The sequence below is a fragment of the Triticum urartu genome, chromosome 7, assembly GCF_003073215.2.
Source record: "Triticum urartu cultivar G1812 chromosome 7, Tu2.1, whole genome shotgun sequence".
NCBI lineage: Eukaryota > Viridiplantae > Streptophyta > Magnoliopsida > Poales > Poaceae > Triticum > Triticum urartu.
In genome coordinates this window covers 13,278,701-13,293,155 of record NC_053028.1, presented here as the reverse complement: position 1 = coordinate 13,293,155, position 14,455 = coordinate 13,278,701, and positions in this window count along the sequence as shown.

The window sequence follows — 14,455 nt, the reverse complement described above, 5'->3', positions numbered from 1 at the left end:
AAGCACTGATGCGGACTAGGTCCATAGTCCGAGGAGTGTCCTCACTGCTACACAGAAGGCTTACGTCTTTGATGCACCGCTCAATGTGCAAACCCCTACAACGTCGTCTGTGGATGTTGTGAACACCTGACAGACACATCCTGATGACTACTTGATAGTTTAGTGCACCATACTTTACGGCTTAGAATCGGGATTCCAATGACGTTTTGAACGCCATAGAACATATGAGATGTTCCAAGAGCTGAAATTGGGATTTCAGGCCCATGCCCGTGTTGAGAGGTGTGAGACCTCTGACAAGTTCTTTTGCCAACAAGATGGAGGAGAATAGCTCAGCTAGTGAGCATGTGCTCAGAATGTCTGGGCGCTACAATCACTTAAATCAAGTGGGAGTTAAACTTCCAGATAAGATAGTGATTGACAGAGTTCTCTAGCCACTATCACTAAGCTACTAGATCTTCGTGATGAACTATGACATGCGAGGGATGGAGTTGATCTCGGAGCTGTTCGCGGTGCTTAAGACCGTAAAAGGTAGAAATCAAGAAGGAGCATCAAGTGTTGATGGTTTAACAAGACCACTGGTTTCAAGAAGGGCAAAGGCTAGAAGGGAAACTTCATGGATGGCAAACTAGTTGCCGCTCCAGTGAAGGAACCCAAGGTTGAACCCAAACCCGAGACTAAGTGCTTCTATTGTAAGGGGAACGGTCACTGGTAGCGGAATTACCCCAAATGCATGGTAGATAAGAAGGCTAGCAACTTCAACAAAGTATATACGTGTTATTAATGTGTACCTCGTTAGTACTCCTGGTAGCACCTGGGTATTGGATACCGGTTCAGTTACTATTATTGGTGACTTGAAGACAAAGCTACGGACTAAATGGAGACTGGCTAAGGGCGAGGTGACGATGTGTGTTGGGAGTGTTTCCAAAGTTGATGAGATCACCATCGCATGCTCCATCTGCCTTCGGGATTAGTATTGAACCTAGATAAATGTTATCAGGTGTCTACGTTGAGCATGAATATGATTAGATCATGTTCATTGCAATACAGTCATTCATTTAAGTTAGAGAATAATGGTTATTCTATTTACATGAATGATACCTTTCATGGTCATGCACCCTATGTGAATGGTTCATTGAATCTCGGTCGTGGTGATACACATGTTCACGCCAAAAGATGTAGAGTTAATAATGATAGTACCACTTTCTTGTGGCACTGCCGCTTAGGTGATATTGGCGTAAGATGCATGAAGAAACTCCATATCGATGGATGTTTGGAGTCACTTGATTTTGAATCGCTTGACACATGCGAGCCATGCCTCATGGGCAGGATGACCAAGACCCCGTTTTCAGGTACAATGAAACGGGCAAGTGACTTGTTGGAAATCATACATGCAGATGTGTGTGATCCAATGAGAATTGAAGCGTGCGGTGGATATCGCTATTTTCTCATCTTCACTGATGATTTGAGTAGATATAGGTATATTTACTTAATGAAGCACAAGTCTGAAACATTTGAAAAGTTCAAGCGATTTCAGAGTGAAGTTAAGAATCATCATAACAAGAAGATCAAATTCCTACGATCTGATCAATGAGAATTTCTGAGTTATGAGTTTGGCAAACACTTAAGACATTGTGGAATTGTTTCACAGTTGAAGCCACCTGGAACACCACAAGGTAATGGTGTATCCGGACGTCGTAAACGAACCTTATGAGATATGGTGCGATCTATGATGTCTCTTACCGATCTACCGTTTTCATTTTGAGGTTATGCGTTAGAGACAACTGCATTCACTTTAGATAGGACACCATCTAAGTCCGTTGAGACGACGTCGTAAGAATATGGTTTGGTAAGAAACCAAAGTTGTCGTTTCTTAATGTTTGGGGCTGCGATGCTTAAGGCTTCAGCCGGAGAAGCTCAAACCCAAAGCGGACAAACACATCTTCATAGGATACCCAAAGGTGACAGTTGGGTATACCTTCTATCTCAGATCCGAGGGCAAATTGTTTGTCGCTAAGAACGGGTCCTTTCTCGAGAAGGAGTTTCTCTCGAAAGAATTGAGTGGGAGGAAGATAGAACTTGATGAGGTTGTCGAACCTTTATTTCAACCAGTGAATGATGCAACACAGAAACATGTTTTCTGTGGCACCTACGTCTGTTGAATAGGAAGTTAATGATAGTGATCATGAAGCTTCAGATCAAGTTGCTATCGAACATCGTAGGTCGACAAGGATATGTACTACTCCTGAGTGGTACGGTAATCCTATCTAAGATATCATGTTGTTAGACAACAATGAACCTACGAGCTATGGAGAAGCGATGGTGGGCCCGTATTCCGACAAATGGTTAGAAGCCATGAAATCTGAGATAGGATCCATGTATGGACTTTGGTGGACTTGCCCGATGATCGGCAAGCCATTGAGATAAATGGATCTTTAAGAAGAAGACGGACGTGGGCGGTAATGTTACCGTCTATGAAGCTCGACTTGTGGGAAAGAGTCTTTTCACAAGTTCAAGGAGTTGACTACGATGAGAATTTCTCACCCGTAGCGATGCTTAAGTCCGTCGGAATCATGTTAGCATTAGCTGTATTTTTCGATTATGAAATCTTACAGATGGATGTCAAAACAAGTTTCCTTACCAAGTTTTCGTAAGAAAAGTTGTATGTGATACAATAAAAGTTTTTGACGATCCTAAGGATGCTAAAAGGTATGCTGGCTCCAGCAATCCTTCTATGGACTAGAGCAAGCATCTCGGAATCGGAATATATGCTTTGATGGAGTGATCAAAGCTTTTAGGTTTATACAATGTTTGCTAGAAACTTGTATTTACAAGAAAGTGAGTGGGAGCACTACAATATTTCTGATAAGTATATGTCGATGACATATTGTTGATCTGAAATAATGTAAAATTTCTGGAAAGCATAAAACGGTTGTTTGAAGAGTGATTTTCAAAGGAAGACCTGGATAAAGCTGCTTACATATTGGGCATCAAGATCTATAGAAATAGATCAAGACGCCTGATGATATTTTCAAAGAATGCACACCTTGACATGTTTTTGAAGGAGTTCAAAATAGATCAGTCAAAGAAGGGGTTCTTACCTGAGTTGTAAGGTGTGAAGTTGAGTAAGACTCAAAGCTTGACCACGGCAGAAGAAAGAGGAAGGACGAAGGTCGTCCCCTATGCTCTTGTCATAGGCTCTATACGGTATGCCATGCTGAGTACCGCACCTGATGTGTGCCTTGCCACATGTCTGGCAAGAGGGTACAAAGGGGATCTAGGACTGGATCACCAGATAGCGGTCAAAATTGTCCTTAGAGGAATAAGGAAATGTTTCTCGGTTATGGAGGTGATAAAGAGTTCGACGTAAAGAGTTACATCGATGCAAGCTTAACACCTATCCAGATAGCTCTGAGTAGAGATGCCGGATACGTATAATGGAGCAACAATTTGGAATAGCTCCAAGTGGAACGTGGTAGCAGCATCTATGATATGACATAAAGTTTTGCGAAATACATAGGGATCTGAACATGGCAAGACCCGTTGACTGCAACCTCTCTCACAAGCATAACATGATCAAACCCAGAACTCTTTGAGTGTTAATCACATAGTGATGTGAACTAGGTCATTGAGTCTAGTAGACTCTTGGATGTTGGTCACATGGCGATGTGACCTGTGAGTGTTAATCACATGGCGATGTGAACTAGATTATTGACTCTAGTGCAAGTGGAGACTGTTGGAAATATGCCCTAGAGGCAATAATAAATTGGTTATTATTATATTTCCTTGTTCATGATAATCGTTTATTATCCATGCTAGAATTGTATTGATAGGAAACTCAGATACATGTGTGGATACATAGACAACACCATGTCCCTAGTAAGCCTCTAGTTGACTAGCTCGTTGATCAATAGATGGTTACGATTTCCTGACCATGGACATTGGATGTCGTTGATAACGGGATCACATCATTAGGAGAATGATGTGATGGACAAGACCCAATCCTAAGCCTAGCACAAAGATCATGTAGTTCGTATGCTAAAGCTTTTCTAATGTCAAGTATCATTTCCTTAGACCATGAGATTGTGCAACTCCCGGATACCGTAGGAATGCTTTGGGTGTACCAAACGTCACAGCGTAACTGGGTGGCTATAAAGGTTCACTACAGGTATCTCCGAAAGTGTCTGTTGGGTTGGCACGAATTGAGACTGGGATTTGTCACTCTGTGTAAACGGAGAGGTATCTCTGGGCCCACTCGGTAGGACATCATCATAATGTGCACAATGTGACCAAGGAGTTGATCACGGGATGATGTGTTACGGAACAAGTAAAGAGACTTGCCAGTAACAAGATTGAACAAGGTATCGGGATACCGACGATCGAATCTCGGGCAAGTATCGTACCGCTAGACAAAGGGAATTGTATACGGGATTGATTAAGTCCTTGACATCGTGGTTCATCCGATGAGATCATCATGGAGCATGTGGGAGGCAACATGGGTATCCAGATCCCGCTGTTGGTTATTGACCGGAAAGTTGTCTCGGCCATGTCTGCATGACTCCCGAACCCGTAGGGTCTACACACTTAAGGTTCGATGACGCTAGGGTTATAGGGAAAGTATGTATGCGGTTACTGAATGTTGTTCGGAGTCCCGGATGAGATCTCGGACGTCACGAGGAGTTCGGGAATGGTCCGGAGGTAAATATTGATATATAGGAAGTATGGTTTTGGCCACCGGAATTGTTCCGGGCATCACCGGTAGTGTACCGGGACCACCGGAGGGGTTCGGGGGTCCACCAGGTGGGGCCACCAGCCCCGGAGGCCTACATGGGCCAATAGTGGGAAGGGACCAGCCCCTAGGTGGGCTGGGGCGCCTCCCACCAAGGCCCAAGGCATCCTCAAGGGGAGAGGGGGCAAACCCTAGGCGCAGATGGGCCCTAAGGCCCACCCTAGGTGCGCCCCCCTCTCTCTCCCCCTTGGCAGCCTCCCAGATGGGATCTGGGGGCTGCCGCCACCCCTAGGGAGGGAACCCTAGGTGGGGGCGCAGCCCCTCCCCCCCTATATATACTTGAGCAAAGGGGCAGCCCAACACACGATTCAATCTCCCTGTTGGCGCAGCCCTACCCCTCTTCCTCCTCGTCTCTCGTAGTGCTTGGCGAAGCCCTGCTGGAGTCCCGCGCTCCTCCACCACCACCACGCCATTGTGCTGCTGCTGGATGGAGTCTTCCCCAACCTTTCCTTCTCCCCTTACTGGATCAAGGCGTAGGAGACGTCACCAGGCTGTACGTGTGTTGAACGCGGAGGTGCCGTCCGTTCCGCACTAGGATCATTGGTGATTTGGATCACGACGAGTACGACTCAATCAACCCCGTTCACTTGAACGCTTCCGCTTAGCGATCTACAAGGGTATGTAGATGCACTCTCCTTCCCCTCGTTGCTAGATTACTCCATAGATTGATCTTGGTGATGCATAGAAAATTTTGAATTTCTGCTACGTTCCCCAACAGGTACACCGCCGGAGGCATTCGAATAGAGTCATACTTTGTTCTAGTATCGAGTTTTAATCATTGAGTTGTAAATAGATAGAAGTGTGATGATCATCATTCAATAGAGCATTGTCCCAAAAAAAGAGAAAAGAGAAAGGCCAAAGAAAAAAAAGAAGGCCCAAAAAAGGGCAATGCTACTATCCTTTTTTTCCACACTTGTGCTTCAAAGTAGCACCATGATATAGCGAGTCTCATATATTGTGCTTCAAAGTAGCACCATGTTCTTCATATAGAGAGTCTCATATGTTGTCACTTTCATATACTAGTGGGAATTTTTCATTATAGAACTTGGCTTGTATATTCCAACAATGGGCCTCCTCAAGTGCCCTAGGTCTTCGTGAGCAAGCAAGTTGGATGCACACCCACTTAGTTTCTTTTGTTGAGCTTTCATACATTTATAGCTCTAGTGCATCCGTTGCATGGAAATCCCTACTCCTCGCATTAACATCAATCGATGGGCATCTCCATAGCTCATTGATTAGCCTCGTTGGTGTGAGACTTTCTCCTTTTTGTCTTCTCCACATAACCCCCTCATTATTCTATTCCACCCATAGTGCTATATCCATGGCTCGCTCTCATGCATTGCGTGAAAGTTTATGAGTTTGAGATTAATAAAGTATGAAACAATTGCTTGGCTTGTCATCGGGGTTGTGCATGATGAGAGCATTCTTGTGTGACGAAAATGAAACATGACTAAACTATATGATTTTGTAGGGATGAACTTTCTTTGGCCATGTTATTTTGAGAAGACATAATTGCTTAGTTAGTATGCTTGAAGTATTATCATTTTTATGTCAATATGAACTTTTGTCTTGAATCTTTCGGATCTGAATATTCATATCACAAGTAAGAAGAATTACATTGAAATTATGCCAACTAGCATTCCACATCAAAAATTATCTTTTTTATCATTTACCTACTCGAGGACGAGCAGGAATTAAGCTTGGGGATGCTTGATACGTCTCCAACGTATCTATAATTTTTGATTGCTCCGTGCTATATTATCTACTATTTTGGGCAATATTGGGATTTATTTTCCACTTTTATATTATTTTTGGGACTAACCTATTAACCGGAGGCCCAACCCAGATTTGTTGTTTTATGCCTATTTTAGTGTTTCGAACAAAAGGAATATCAAACGGAGTCGAAACGGAACGAAATCAACTAGAGAAGTTATTTTTGGAAGGAAAGCCACCGGATAGACTTGGACTCTACGTCAGAAGATACGGGAGCTGGCCACGAGGGTGGGGGGCGCGCCCCCTGCCTCGTGGGGCCCCCGAAGCTCCACCGACGTACCCCTTGCACCCATATATACCTATGTATCGTAAAACTTCCAAAAGGGAGATTAGATCGGGAGTTCCGCCGCCGCAAGCCTCCGTAGCCACCGAAAACCAATCTAGACCCGTTCCGGCACCCTGCCGGAGGGGGCAATCCTTCTCCGGTGGCCATCTTCATCATCTCGGTGCTCTCCATGACGAGGAGGGAGTAGTTCTCCCTCGGGGCTGAGGGTATGAACCAGTAGCTATGTGTTTGATCTCTCTCTCTCTCTCTCTCTCGTGTTCTTGATTTGGCACGATCTGTATCGCGACCTTTGCTATTATAGTTGGATCTTATGTTTCTCCTCCCCCTCTTCTCTCTTGTAATGAATCGAGTTTCCCCTTTGAAGTAATCTTATCGGATTGAGTCTTTAAAGATTTGAGAACACTTGATGTATGTCTTGCCATGCGTATCTGTGGTGACAATGGGATATCACGTGATTCACTTGATGTATGGTTTGGTTATCAACTTGCGGGTTCCGCCCATGAACCTATGCATAGGGGTTGGCACACGTTTTCGTCGTGATTCTCCGGTAGAACTTTGGGGCACTCTTTGAGGTCCTTTGTGTTGGTTGAATAGATGAATCTGAGATTGTGTGATGCATATTGTATAATCATACCCACAGATACTTGAGGTGACATTGGAGTATCTAGGTGACATTAGGGTTTTGGTTGATTTGTGTCTTAAGGTGTTATTCTAGTACGAACTCTAGGGCTGTTTGTGACACCTATAGGAATAGCCTAACAGATTGATTGGAAAGAATAACTTTGAGGTGGTTTCATACCCTACCATAATCTCTTCGTTCGTTCTCCGCTATTAGTGACTTTGGAGTGACTCTTTGTTGCATGTTGAGGGATAGTTATGTGATCCAATTATGTTAGTATTGTTGAGGGAACTTACACTAGCGAAAGTATGAACCCTAGGCCTTATTTCCACGCATTGCAATACCGTTTACGCTCACTTTTATCATTCATTACCTTGCTGTTTTTATAATTTCAGATTACAAATACCTTTATCTACCATCCATATTGCACTTGTATCACCATCTCTTCGCCGAACTAGTGCACCTATACAATTTACCATTGTATTGGGTGTGTTGGGGACACAAGAGACTCTTTGTTATTTCGTTGCAGGGTTGCTTGAGAGAGACCATCTTCATCCTACGCCTCCTATGGAATTATAAACCTTAGGTCATCCACTTGAGGGAAATTTGCTACTGTCCTACAAACCTCTGCACTTGGAGGCCCAACAACGTCTACAAGAAGAAGGTTGTGTAGTAGACAGCACCCTCGTACCTACACAAAAACAATAGCTCAACGCAACCAACGCGCTTAGGGGTTGTCAATCCCTTCACGGTCACTTACGAAAGTGAGATCTGATAGAGATGATAAATAATATTTTTGGTATTTTTGGTATAGAGATGCAAAGTAAAAAGTAAAAGCAAAGCAATAATAAATTGATGGAGATTGATATGATGAGAAAGAGACCCGGGGGCCATAGGTTTCACTAGTGGCTTCTCTCAAGAGCATAAGTATTCTACGGTGGGTGAACAAATTACTGTTGAGCAATTGACAGAATTGAGCATAGTTATGAGAATATCTAGGTATGATCATGTATATAGGCATCACGTCTGAAACAAGTAGACCGACTCCTGCCTGCATCTACTACTATTACTCCACTCATCGACCGCTATCCAGCATGCATCTAGAGTATTAAGTTAAAAACAGAGTGACACCTTAAGCAAGATGACATGATGTAGAGGGATAGTTTCATGCAATATGATAAAAAACCCCATCTTGTTATCCTCGATGGCAACAATACAATACGTGCCTTGCTGCCCCTTCTATCACTGGGTAAGGACACCGCAAGATCGAACCCAAAGCTAAGCACTTCTCCCATGGCAGGAAAAACCAATCTAGTAGGCCAAACCAAACTGATAATTCGAAGAGACTTGCAAAGATAACCAATCATACATAAAAGAATTCAGAGAAGATTCAAATATTATTCATAGATAGACTTGATCATAAACCCACAATTCATTAGTCTCAACAAACACACCGCAAAAAGAAGATTACATCGAATAGATCTCCACGAGAGAGGGGGAGAACATTGTATTGAGATCCAAAAAGAGAGAAGAAGCCATCTAGCTACTAACTATGGACCTGTAGGTCTGAAGTAAACTACTCACACTTCATCGGAGGGGCTTGGATGATGATGTAGAAGCCCTCCGTGAGCGATGCCCCCTCCGGCGGAGCTCCGGAACAGGCCCCAAGATGGGATCTCGTGGATACAGAAAGTTGCGGCGGTGGAATTAGGTTTTTGGCTCCGTCCCCGATCGTTTGGGGGTACGTGGATATATATAGGAGGAAGAAGTACGTCGGTGGAGCTTCGAGGGGCCCACGAGGCAGGGGGGCGCGCCCTAGGGGGGGCGCCCTCCACCCTCGTGACTGCCTCGTGGCTTTCTTGACAGAGGGTCCAAGTCTCCTGGATCTTATCTGATGAGAAAATCACGTTTCCGAAGGTTTCATTCTGTTTGGACTCCGTTTGATATTCCTTTTCTTCGAAACCCTAAAACAGGTAAAAAACAGCAATTCTGGGCTGGGCCTCCGGTTAATAGGTTAGTCCCAAAAATAATATAAAAGTGGATAATAAAGCCCAATAATGTCTAAAACAGTGGATAATATAGTATGGAGCAATCAAAAATTATAGATACGTTGGAGACGTATCAATGTCAAGATCTTGGATGCCGGGGCGGCAGCCCTGGTGGCGGTAGCGCGGTGCTCTTGGGCAGAGACCGTGGCTTGGTGCTGCCCGGTGGCCATGGCCGTGTGGGCGGCATGGTAGCCGGGGTTTGGCGTTCGGTGGTGGTGAGTGTTTGCCGGGGTGAAAACATGTTCTATCTTCAGACGGACCGACGGCAGTGAAGCTCGTTCCCTTCTTGAAGGCGGCGTCGCGGCTCTCACGGCCCGTCGTGCGGCTCCAGGGGAAACTCTGATCCTCGCATCGGGTGGTGGCGGCGCTCTGGTGTCGTTTCCTTCCTGAAGGCGCCACCTTGGAGTCCACGGTTCGTCGTATGCGGCTACATCTCTTCATGGTGGTAGTGCTAGGCGTCGTGGTCGTGTGGTCGGCGCCTATGTATCTTGCCTTGGTTGTGTGTGTGGTGGTGGCGTGCGTTATACCGTGTGATGTTGATCTTTATTTTATATATAAAGCGGGGCGAAAGCCTTTTTCGATAACAAGTGTATCAAGCGAGGACATGTGAAGCAGATATTTTGTGTATCTCAGGGGTAAAGACCCGGAGCCGGAGGGGATGAAGCTCTCATAGAGCTCAGAGACTCATGGCCATCTGATCAGATTTCTTCTGGGATACTGTCAGTCCGATCTCGGGCTTGGGTCATCTAGGATGTTGGATCTCCAGCCGGTCGTTCTAGGCCCTGAGATGAATTTTCAATTGCATTCCTTGGTAATATCCATGTCCCCACAAGGGGCAGTTTGGTCATGCACGCCTCAGGAGATGGGTACCGATAAATAGATTTAGAACCCCTAACCCTAACCTTAATTTTTCTCTCTCGCCTAACCCTAACCATAAGCCCCTCTTCTACGCCGACGCATCTACCGTCCCTCTCGGCGCCACCCCTCCCCTCTACCTCCTCCCCGCCTGCCTGTGGCGCTGCTGCTTTCCCGTCGAGCTCGTGCGTCATGGGAGAGAGAAAGAGCAGGGCTCGTCAGATTTGGAAGGACGGGTCGCTCCCATCGTCCATGTCGTTGCCTCCTCCGCATGGGAGGCCATGTACAGAGGGAGCCATCTCCGTCGTCTCCCCTACTCTCGTTGCTGCTGTCTCCTGCTCCTCCTCTGTCCATGCGTCCCCAAGAAGCAAGGTGTGCTGTTGCTCCTCCCTACCAATTGCTCCCTACACTGCTTGATGTTGCTACTCCTCTCCTCCCTCCACGGCAAATGATGTGCTGCTGCTGATGTAGATTGAAATTTGTATGCTGCTGCTGCTGCTGCTGTAAATTTGATTATTTGTAGCTTTATGTGCCGCCTGCAGCTGTAAATTTGATTATGTGTAGCTTAATTTGTATGCCACCGCTGCTGCTGTATGCTTAATGCCTGTGTGCTTTGTATGCTGCTGCTGTTGTTGAATAGGGTATTTGTTCCTAATTTGCAGATTTGTTGCCATCAAGTCAAAGTTACTACATCAGATGGTACTGTTTTCTGTTGCTGTTTTTTCTTTGTTCACTTTGCATGAAACATAAAACAAGATCTCCAGCTAATATTGATATATGTTCCTTTACTTATCCTATGTTGGTTTTAGTTGCCTCTTTTCTGGTTACTAACCTATTACCACATGTCTGTTTGTTTTGCACTAATCCTATGTGTCTAATCTGCCCATTGACTTAATAAGCCCATAGTTTGGGAATGCCGTTCTGTCTCCAGATTTTGGAATTGTACTGATAATTCTGTACGTCTAACCACAGGATTGAAGTCATGAGGCTGTGAGGGTCTTGTGATTTACTCTTGTCTTTAAGAGTGATTTCTTCCTTAGTTTCTCTCTCTTTTAATCTTTTTTATCATCATTTCTGTTTCATGGCTGTAGCACATAATGACAATTGACTGCAATTCTGTAAGATGGTATGAGGGGATTCTTTGTCATGATCTTAATATTGTGATATGTAAGCTGATTCTTGCACTCAAACCATGAAAAAGTTGTTTCTTTCAGTTGTTTGCTTTGGCTCATGAAAACATACTAATTCTTCCTGTATGAAGTAGAGAGTGATTAGACTCTGAGATAAGATCTTATTCCATGCTCATTTCTGGACCAGCTGGGTTTTCTTAACTGCCTACTGTTTTTGAGCCCATCACATGTATGCATTGCACGGAACAAAACTGAGTTGGTAATGTTTCCGGTACATTTATTGACCTTTGGCTATACATATTTGTTCAGCCAGTGAGTATAATGGTGGAGTCATGACATCTGATAATTTTGGTTATCGGAATTATAATACATTTGTTACTGTCCCATTTCAGTTTTCTTCTATTAGAATAAAGATATGCCTAAATTGAGAGTTGTTCATACTTCACGACAATGGATTTAGCTACTGGATAAATACTTTACTTTGGTATAAGCATACTGATGATTAATGGCCTCTATCCACTATCAAGCAGAGGTCTGCATGGCATAGTTGTCTTATTTATAGTATTGTAGACATAAGGCACTAATTCATTTTATTACACTATTTGTTACTTTCTCTTTATTATATCATCTCTCACACCTTTCTACATATTTTCAGTGGCGTGTTAAATCTGTCATGATCTTGCACTATATCTTCTTATTTTAGCGCTAGAGTGCTGTATGGAGCTGATATTCCTCTCAAACTTCTTTTCTTCATCATATGTAGTTCCAAGAATCTGGGTTCTAACTCCATCCTCCTCGGTAGATGCTTATTAATTTCCTTATGTGATTGTAACATGTGTAAAGCTATTACCACAACATTATTAATGCACTGTTCTGAAGTACTTCCCTACCAATATTAAGCTGGCAGTTTCATCTTTTCGCTTTACCTTTGGCCTCATAGGTGTAAACTTGATCAGCAAAAACTGTGAGTGTAGTAATATAATTTTAAATTTGTGAGATTGTTCTTTTACTAGCAAATGATATGTTATTCTTTCCAGGTAAATTGCAATCTCTATAAATCATCATGTACAAATAATAACTAAAGTATATAGCAGATTTAACAATATTCATAGGATCTAGAGATGAATTTGTTCTCTTTACGAACTAGTACATAAATATTCCCTGGAAAGGATAAATAAATATTCCTCAATCAATCCATGTCTTTTGTACCAAAAGAAACCAAATTACAATGCCTATCCAATGTGAAATGAATGTAGGCATTACGCAAGTGCCTTCGTAAGGCATTCAAAAATTATATTTAGTCCTTGCACCAAGCTGGTTTGGTTGAAATTTGTGAAACACATATTATTTTCAGTCAAACTATAATCTGCTGATAATCCAATGGATTTTCTAGTTTCGATGCACATATCATTTTTATTTTCCTTTGTGCAGCCAAAACTTATCTTGGATTCTTGGTCTTAAATGGGCGCTCTTACTTTTGTGTACTTATTAATTGTTATTGCTTTGTGAATTTTCTTGTCCTTTCGATTTTTTTGTTTTCTCGATTCCTTTTAGTGAAGTGCATGGCTTGCACTTTCTGCACCTCATGAGAAAAGCTTGGTGAAAGTACACAGTGAATGGATTTTAGCGCTAACAAGTCAGACCCAATTATCGAGGAGCTAACCAGTCCAGCAGAGAAATAACATTCAGAAGCTTAGGAAAATGATATTGAAGATTATGATCGGATCATAATCTTCAATATTATTTTGCAAAATTTCTGGATGTTCTTCCTGTGCTGGACTTGCTGGCTCCTCGATAATTGGCTCTGAGTTGTTAGTGTTAAAATCCTTTTCTTGTGTACTTTCCCCAAGCCACAAATCAGATAGTAGAATTCAGAGTGGGCATGCTACCACTCACTTCATCAAAAGGAGTCGGGAAAACAGAAGAAAATTCAGAAGAACAAGAATTTCACAAATCAATAAATACACAAAAATAGGAGTTCCATGTTAAGACCAAGAATCCAAGATTAGTTTTAGCTGCACAAAAGAAAGAAAAATGATGTTTATCGGAAGTAATAGAACCAGCTAATTAGCAATAAGTTGTCTTCTAAGTGAAACTAATGTGTCTCACAAATCTCAATCAACATAAGGCAGTTTGGTGCAAGTGTGAATGTCTTGCTTAATGCCAACTACATTCACTTCTCATTGGACAAGCAATGGAATTTGGTTTGTTTTTTGTATAGAACACTTGCATTGAACGTGGAAAAATATTTAGTTACCCTTTTGACGGAATATTTATCTACTAGTATTATATTATCTAAAAGAAGAATAATTCCTTTGAGCATCTACAGGTTACTCAACTGACCTTACATTCAACATTGCGTCATTCATCGTCCCAATTCATTCATGTATAAGATGCACTCCTGTACAAAGGTGTACTAAATCGGTGACACTTATTTTGGGACGGAGGGAGTTCCTACTGAAAATGTTAACACTATATGTACCGTAGAAGTCATATCTAACAAATGTTCATTCCCACCACACCGATTTCGATGACTCCCCGGTGTGTTGCTTGGTCTCCTCACATTAGAAACAGATTACAGAGCTAAATCATTTCATTTATTGCCCGTGTTTGATAAGCAAGATAAAGATGATGATTTTAGAGTGATAGACGTCAGCTCCAGAGTAGAGATACCAAGCATCGCAGGTGAGATCAATGCTTCTCTAGGAAATGAAAGATTTCTGAAGATTTTTCATTATGGGGGAGAAGAAGACATTGATCTGGCAGGGTGTGGTATTCCTAATCGTGAATTTGGACCCTATGCTTCCGGAAAACTGTTATGGAGCGGTTATGGAGGGTTTCAGGTCTTACAGAGAGAAGACAAGTTAAGTCCAACTCTTCTTGTTTCAGAACAATTATTTTGAATTACTGGTTTGAGAAAGATGTGAGTCAACTACTGTATCGATCATTGCACAGAGA